Raw genomic sequence first — 8,254 nt, forward strand, 5'->3', positions numbered from 1 at the left:
ACTGGCTTGCGTGCACATTAAGCCGAAAGCTTCAAGAAATTCTCATGCAAACACTACAGAGCCTCAGCTGCTGTCTGCTCCCTCCAGCTGCAGTGGGATTTTAGCTGACCCAAGCCCCCATGTCTCATGCTGTGGCCAACAGGAGGTTTGGTGGGATCAGCTGGAGAGCCCCGGGTTGGTGAGAAATCAGAACAGCAACTTGTAATTTGCTTTCCATGGCCCAAAGGGAGAGGAAGATGCTGGTCTCTGTTTATTCCTGTGCTGTTTGATGATCTTTCTACTCACAAAAAAAAAAAGAGCTATGAGGTGTTATCATGAATTTACAGGGCAGTAGTCTGGGCTTCAGCAATCCTACTCCCTACACAGGGCACAGAGGCTGCCAGAAAGTCCTTTGTACTCCAGCCGGTGTCTCTGAGCCTGACCAGGGTGCAGAAGACCACGAGTCAGGGGCAGTGGAAGCAGCTCAACCCTTCAGAGGTCAAGTCTGCATGAGGAAGATCCCCTTCCAGACCTGATTGAGGGGAAGCATTTGAGCTCTGGGACCTGAAGTGTTTAAAGCCAGAACTGAGAGTGACTCAGGGCTAGAGGAGAAGGGGATGTTTGCCATCTGCTTTAGCAGTTCATTCCCCAGAAAAAGAGGAGGAATTCATCTGCTATTCATGCACGTAGGCAGTTGTTTCATTGTGTTTTGTTTTGTTTTCCCTCCCACTCTTCAGTAAAACACCTGTTGAGTTAATCCTCTTTGACTCAGCTCAAAAGTGAGGAAGTCAAACTCCATGAGAGGCTGAGCAGCTCAGCTCTCATTTCCCCACATTTCTGAGGGGAGGGCTCTAACCAGTGTGTTTTGAAGGCCCTCAGAAGTGAAACTATTAAAGGGGGGACGTGAGGCGAAGGAATACTTAATTTTGCTGGACATAAGAATGACTTGAGTCACTAAATGATAGTCTGGAAGGCAGACATACCTTGGATCTTCCAGAGTTATTCTTAAGGACGGTGAGAAACATTTTAGAGGTTTTATTTTGGTGCACCTTCAGTGAATTTGAACGAATTTGATTTAAAAAAACTGATCTTGTTACTAAATTGGATGTGTCCTGCTTTGTTTAAAACTTAAAAGTTGAAAGCAAGCAGGGCAAAATGTCATGAGAAAGAACTCGCAGAATACAGTGATTCTGTAGGGGGCTACAAGCCATCAGCAGCTAAAATTTGGTGACAACCTGCGGTTCTGCATATGTGCTTGGTGAACTGTGCAAGGGAAGTTCCTCCAGAGGGGACCCTCTGTGTCCTCTCTGAGTTCTGGAAGAGCCTCTTGCTCTGAGGGCCCTTAGGATCCCACCTTAAGTGCTGAGGATGAGGAATTTCCCTCATCCCTCCCCCATAATCTCTGTGAATTTGAGCTCTTGGGACGTTATTTCCAGTATGCGGTGACTCAGTTTCCCTCTGGGCTGTCCCAGAATGAGTCAGGTTTAACTGACATGCTCGCATAGATGAAGCAAACCCAGCAGGTTGTGCCCTAATCATTAATTAGCTGCAGCCAGAGCTGAGGGGTTAATGAGATCCCCCCCTCGAGCTGAAGGGACAATACAAGCGCAGCGCCTGCCACGTCGCATGTGCGTCACTCCTGCGTGGAAACGAGTGAGAAACCTCTCACTTTTTTTGTTCCTCCTCCCGGTTCAACTTCTCGTGCTATAAATAAGCAGCCCGGTGTGATAAAAAAAAAAAAAAAAAAAAAAAGAATAACAAGGAGCTGCAGTTTTTTAGGTGCCTGTGGCAGGATGTTTTCTTGCTTATCCTGTTTCTTGTAAACACGGCGATGACTTTTGTGGCCCAGATGTAGAGGCAGCCCTGTTTCATTGTTCAAACACCTGCTGGCTTTTCAAATGGACCCAGTGCAGCCCATTGATAAAAATTCAGACTCAGAAACCTGCAGCACTAGGCTGAGCTCCTGTAGATAGCTAAAAAAAAAAAAAAAAAAAAATCCTTGAGGATCCGACATCCGCTCTGTTGAGTTTTTTTCCTCTATTATATTTGATTGGGAGGGGAAGGGAAGCATAAGATTATTTTTTTCCCCTGCTCTTGTTCTCACAATAGCAATAAAAACAATACTCCTTGGCTTGGAGGTGGTAAACTGTGAGAAATAACAATAGCTGACTTTCTGATTGTGCAGCCAAATTTATGAATGAAACTAGTGGGTGCAATTTAATTTCCAGGCCTGGCTCTGCTTTTGGTGTTATGGAATGAAATAAAAAGGCCAGAGAAGGAACAGCTCATAAGTGCTGCAGGATTGTCACTGAGAATGAGCACAGGGAAAGGTTTGGTCTGGGTTGGAGAAGAGGTTTTTCCTGCATCACAAAGTATGAAACAGGTGAATTTGCTCAGTCACCCAGTGGTGAGCAGCATTTTCTTTATTTGACACCAGTGTGTGAGGGTGGGACACCTTGGAGGCAGCAGTTCCAGCTCTTCCCAGGTTGGCTACGTGGGGTAAATGAAGCAGGTGGGCCCTTGCTGGGAAAGTCCTGCTTTGTGAGGTGCACAACAGGGCCACTGGGTCTGTGAAGAAAGGGGTAAAGTTTAGGAAAAAACAAGCACTGAGGATACTTGTTTTTGCAGATAAAGGTCAGTTCTTTGCCTGAGTGTTTCTTTGAATGGGACTTAAGGGCTAAAACCTGCTTTTTGGGGAGGGCTTTTTGTGTCTGGAGTGAGAGGTTAGAGTTGAGGTGTTCAGCCAGGACTATTTGTGTTTCAGCAGCCTCTTCTTTCCCAGGAGATTGGTTGTCCATGGCGCTCAGAGTGGGATTTTTCTTGTGTTGAGATCTCTTGCGTCCTTCCCTGCTCCTCACATGTCCCCCACCTGTGCCTTTGGCTACAGGAGCAGAAGGGACGTGCTGGGTTTGTTTCCTGCTGCTTTGAGCAGGGATTTGGAGCAGATGGGGCTGTGAGGATCCCTTCCAGCCTAAATGACCGTACACTCATCCTGCCAAGAGAGGCAGATGCCAACAGTGAGTCCTCACAAAGGCCCGCAACGGGTCAAAGGCTTTCTCCCGGGGCTCTGAAAATGAGATGTGGGGCTCTGAAGGAAGCAGCTCAGCCCCCGAAGGATCATTCTACCTGAGACAGGTGAAAGCGGGTGACCAGGCCTGTGTGTGCCGTGGCCAGACGTGGCCAGTCCCACATGTTGTGCAGAGAGGCGGGCAGAGTTTGAAGGATTCCTTGCTCAGAGCGTCCTTCCTTGGGATGTCCTAGGAGAGGGGACACGGCTCCAGCTGTGGGATGAAGCCGTGGAGGGACCCCTCTCCTCAGCAGCCATCCACTGGCTCTCCCTCCTCAGTGGGGACCCGGGGAAGGAGGCACCTCGGGATGAGCATTCCTGCAGACGTCCCTCTGGATCTGCCTTTCATTACGGCTCCCCTAAAGCCGCGCGTGGATGTCGGCGTGCGAGGGGAGCTGCGGAGCTGCCGTGTGCCGGGATCTGGCTGCCGCCCCATCGGCACCGTGGGCACCGGCCAGCTCCTGCTGGATCATGGGACACACGGGGATCTGGCCGTGGGACAGGAGAACCTCCCAGCAGCCAGCTCCCGGGAGAAATTTGGCTCTTAAATCCAATTATATTTGCGGGCCGAGCTCTTTTGTCCTCACTGCTGTCAATGCGTGCGCAGCCTTTGCTTTTTACCCCCGTCTTTTTGGTCGCTTCGGACTCGTTAATGGCTGTGGTTAAAATCAAGCAAAAGCAAGGGGTTGGAAGGTGCTCTGTGTCCTCAGCGTTCTCCTGCACGCTCTTTCCTAGGGGAATGCCTGTTTGCTGATGTCATCTCGTGTGGCTCAATGTCAGAACTCTGCTCCGTCCGCTGGAAAAGCTGCGCTGACCACGCGGAATGCTCACATGAATTTCTCTAGCATGTACGGGGAGGTGTCCTTGACGACCTTTCACGGTAATTACAGCAGTTAGGAGATGTTTTCCCCAGGCAAACTTCTCTCTAAGGTCCTTAGGGTTGTGCTCTGAGTTCTTTTGGATTTCCCCTTCCACGTTCTCCTGGAAAATGGCAGTGTGGCCTCTAATGTCTTATTTTCCCCCTAAAATCTCTCGGTCGCTGTTGGGAGGCAGTGCAAGCTGCTGGGGATTTTCACAAACAACCAGAACATGAGTTTAAGGAAGCATTTATATTTCCTATTTATGTTTTGCTTTTAAACTCTGACTTCCAGAAGCCCCTTTTTTCCCCAAGAAAAACCCAGACAATCAGACTAATGTTTCTTTTAAAACGTGTGAAAGATGAAGGATGAGGCGTCGAGTTTCCTTTCAAGCGATTCTCAGCGAAACCGAAGCCTTTTTGAAGTGGTTTACTGCAATTGTAGTTTGCTTTGCTTCCTGCTCCTGCTTTGGGCACACCTCCCGTCTCGTTGTGTGTGGCTGCAGGCGCTGGGGGAAGTTGGAAGGCCAACAAAAGGCAAAGGGACTTTAAAATCTTATTTCTTTTTCTATTTAGAGTGCTGCCAACGAGATGTTGCATTTTATTCCTTCCTACCGCCGAGGCACAATGTCTCCCCCAGCATCAACACCGATGGAGGCAGGGAGGGGTAGGGAAGGAATGAGAATAGATTTCATGCTGGATGAGTCTCCAGTTAGGAGTCCAGACTGTGGGCAGGGTGAAAAAAAAAAAGTTTTGTTTAGTCTGTAGTCGGTAGTTTTAGCAGGAGCCCTGGGTTTAGAGCTGGGAAGTTGGGTGTCCTCTTGCTTAAACTGATGTGATTTACAGTGTTGGGATCTAACCATGGGATTGACAGAGCCAAAGCAGTGGGAAAAATGTGCTGGAGAGCTTTTCTCTGTGCCAAAGAGTGGGAAGCAAGGGTAGAGTTGCTCCTTCCCTGCAGCCACATTTCTCCTCGTGGCCGGGTCCGTCTTTCCTGCCACCCTCTGTGATATCTGGGCTGTTTGCCATGCCAGAATTGTGCTGGCAGAGCTGTCTGAGGGACCTTGGGATGTGCTGGGTGAGGATGATGGAAGATTAGGGTGGCTTTGATGTTGCTGGATGGTTGGGATGTTGAGAGTGATGGAGGTTGAGGACATTCCTGCCCAGCTCTGGCTGCATCCGCCAGAGCGGGAAGCACCTCCTGAGCCCCTCCTGGCCTGATTCCTTCAATAAATAGGATTTTGCCAGAGCAGGGCTCCACTAGCTAGGTGAAAAGCTGGGACTTGCAGTAAGGCTGTGGCTTTGTATCACCATGCTCTTGCTAGTTCCTCCAGCTGTGTAAAAAAACTCGTTGATTTTGGTGTCAACACCATCTGAGGAGCTGAATGCCTGAATTTTCTTGGCACTTTCAGAGCAATATCTGTTCTCCTTGCTTGATCAACATATCTGTGAATTACATTAAGGTAATCTGACCCTAGGCTCTTGCAAAAACCTCCTCCTGCTGTTGAAGGTGGTGGAAACGCTCCCTGAAGTGAGCAGCGAAGCAGCTCATGTGGGATCAGAGGATGGCTGGGAAATCTGGGCACATCCACACCCTGGAAAACACCCTGGAAGGTAAAGATGTGTCAGCTCTCTGATACCCCGACGGTGTTGGCTTCCCATCTCCATGTGGCTTCAAATCCAGAGATTGGCAAAGAGCATACAGTGCCTAAGAGATGCAGCTTGCATTGCTAAAAAAGCCTGGAAAACTGGAGAGCAGCCTTTCCCTTTAACTTGTGCCTGGCCCAGGGAGGAGCAGGATTTAAGCAGGTACCTGAATTTCAGCATAAGTGCTTAAGTGTTGTCCTGAATGGGGATCCTCTTGAGCTTTAACTGAAATGCTGTTCTGAACCAGGGCCAGCAGAGTGTGGAAGTCACCTCTTGTTGCCTCTACTCCACTGTGTTTGTGTTCATTGCAGCTCTCTTGCTGTTTACTACAAGGAGAAAAATCACTTTATTTACTTGCAGCTCACTCAGTACTTGAGAGCAGGCAGGTTGGGAGAGTCTCACATCAGCTGGGAGCGAGACATCTGACCTTGTCTCTTGTCTGTCTTGTTTCTATGATCCTAATTCTGCTCTAAATTAATTCTTTTGTTAGCTGCTGGGTTGTTTTTTTTTTCCTCCTTTTTGTTTTCACATGAATGCTTGTCTCTATATTTAGGTCTGCCGGGGCGGGATGTTATGAATAATTGTTGATTGATATTATTAAACACTAACACGCTTGGCTGTGTTGCACTAATGATGGGGCTTTGGGGATATGCAAATCAATTAATTGCAGTAATTGCTGTAATAGCCGTTTTGGAGGAGGCTGTTGAAGAGCCCTTGGGAGAGTGCAAAAAGACGCAGACGTTTGGAAGTGCAAAGGAGAAGGGGTGCTCAAGAGTCATTGGAGAGGGCTCCTTCAAGTTGTCAACTTGAAAAGTTGGGTTTGTTTTGCTCTCCAAAACCCACTCACACCAAATCCTCTCTTGCTTTGTTTCAGAGTTACCCCAGCATGGCTCCTTCTGGGCTTTCCTGCTGCAGTGGAGCTGAAGAAGCTCATGGATAAGACAGAGCCTTTTCCAGGTAATCTCTTGCCTTAGAAATCTGGGAAACCTCCCTGGAAAACATCCGAGGAGGGGGGGAAAAACATCTCCAGGGCTAAACCTCAGTGTCACCTCTCACTCAACAGCTTTGGTTTGTCAGCTGATTCTCATTCACGTCAAAGCTCTTTCTCCCCTTCTGTGGCAGCATCACGGGGCCTCACAGTGGGCACAAAGGGACGTGAGGGGCCTCAGGAGCCACGGTGGGAAGGCACTGAAGGGAATGGGATTTTGGGTATTGTGGGGATGGGGAGGAAAAAGTCTCTTCTGGCTTCTTCCCTGTGCTATATGTGCTTTCCCTGCCTTTGTGTATTATTGTATATTCTTTTGTCTGGCTTTCCATATGCAACGTGCCTGGGTCTCCGTGCTCCGGGGCGGGTGTTCAATGTGGTGCACAGATGGTGCTCCCAGAAATCCCGTTATTTGCTAATGGGATTTTGTGCTAAGCGTTTCCACTCTTCTTTTCAAAAGTCTGCGTGTTTGTGTCAATATGCCCAGACCCCCATCTTGCAGAGACACCCTCTCCCATGCAGCTGAGAACACCACTTTATTTCTTTATTTGCCTGGTCTTTTAATCCCTGGGAAGAGTGTCAGGACAGCTTCTGTGGGAGGCAATGGTTGCAGGACCCAGGCAGCTCTGAGATCACCTTCCACAATGAAGGAGGGCCAGGATAATTGGGGTTGGAAGGGACCTCTAGAGATCCTCCAGTCCAACCCCCTGGGTCACCTGGAGCAGGTGACATGCCTCCAGGTGTGTTTGGAAATCTCCAGAGAATGAGACTCCACGACCACCTTGGGCAGCTCTGTCAGGTGTCACAACCCTGCCAGGTGGCCTGGCCAGGCTGATTGGGGCACTTCAGTGTGCACTTGTCACCTTGCTGGTGGCCCTGCCCTTACATTTTGTACTGAGATGTACTTACCTATTCAGCAGCTTCCCCCAGGGTCCTGCAACGTTTCAGTAATGCAGTGTTCTGCTATTATGCAGCTATTCCCAGCTATTATGCAGCAATTCCCCTTTGTGCCCTCCATTCTTCAAGCAGTGCTCAAAATCAGGATATAAATAGCAAAAGCCTGGAATATGTTGCTTTTGTTACCAGAGGCCTTTCAGAATAGGTTAGATGTGTGCCTGACAGGGATAATACAGTGCTAACTCTTCCAACGGGGCACAGAGCTGGACTAGGTGACCTCCTGAGGTCTCTTCCAACCCTCATTTTTCCATCCCTGCGTGAGATCCCCTGCCAGTGGGTAAGTGGTGCTTTGTTTTGTGTCATGCTGGCTGTAGCGAGGTCAGGGCTGCGTGTCAGGAAGTTCACTGTCTGTCTGCGCACCCGTGCACCAAGCCTCATCCTGAGAAAGACTCCTCTCCTGGATGCTTCTCAGGCTCCTGTGCCATGGGAAGCTGAGTCAGACCAAGGCAGAGGTTCTCCTGGAGCTGGCCAAGGGCTCCAGGTGGTTCCTCTGGAGCTGATCTTAACCAGGAAAATCTCGTCACAACCCCAGTTCACAAAGTCTGGGCGGCCCAAGGCAGGAAAACTGCCAAGGACTGTTCCTGTTGTGGTACAGGGCCACTGAGAAGGGTGAATTTGGGATCAGGAGCTGGCAATGGCTCACTGACCAGGCAAAGAGAACCAGCTGTGAGATATTACTATGTGCAGATTGACCCTTAGAGCCCCACTGTGCTTCTCTGAGCATCTAGGACTGCGCTGTCCTCCAAAAGGGGGTTTGACACTC

The sequence above is a fragment of the Sylvia atricapilla genome, chromosome 7 (genome assembly GCF_009819655.1).
Source record: "Sylvia atricapilla isolate bSylAtr1 chromosome 7, bSylAtr1.pri, whole genome shotgun sequence".
NCBI classification, from domain to species: Eukaryota; Metazoa; Chordata; class Aves; order Passeriformes; family Sylviidae; genus Sylvia; species Sylvia atricapilla.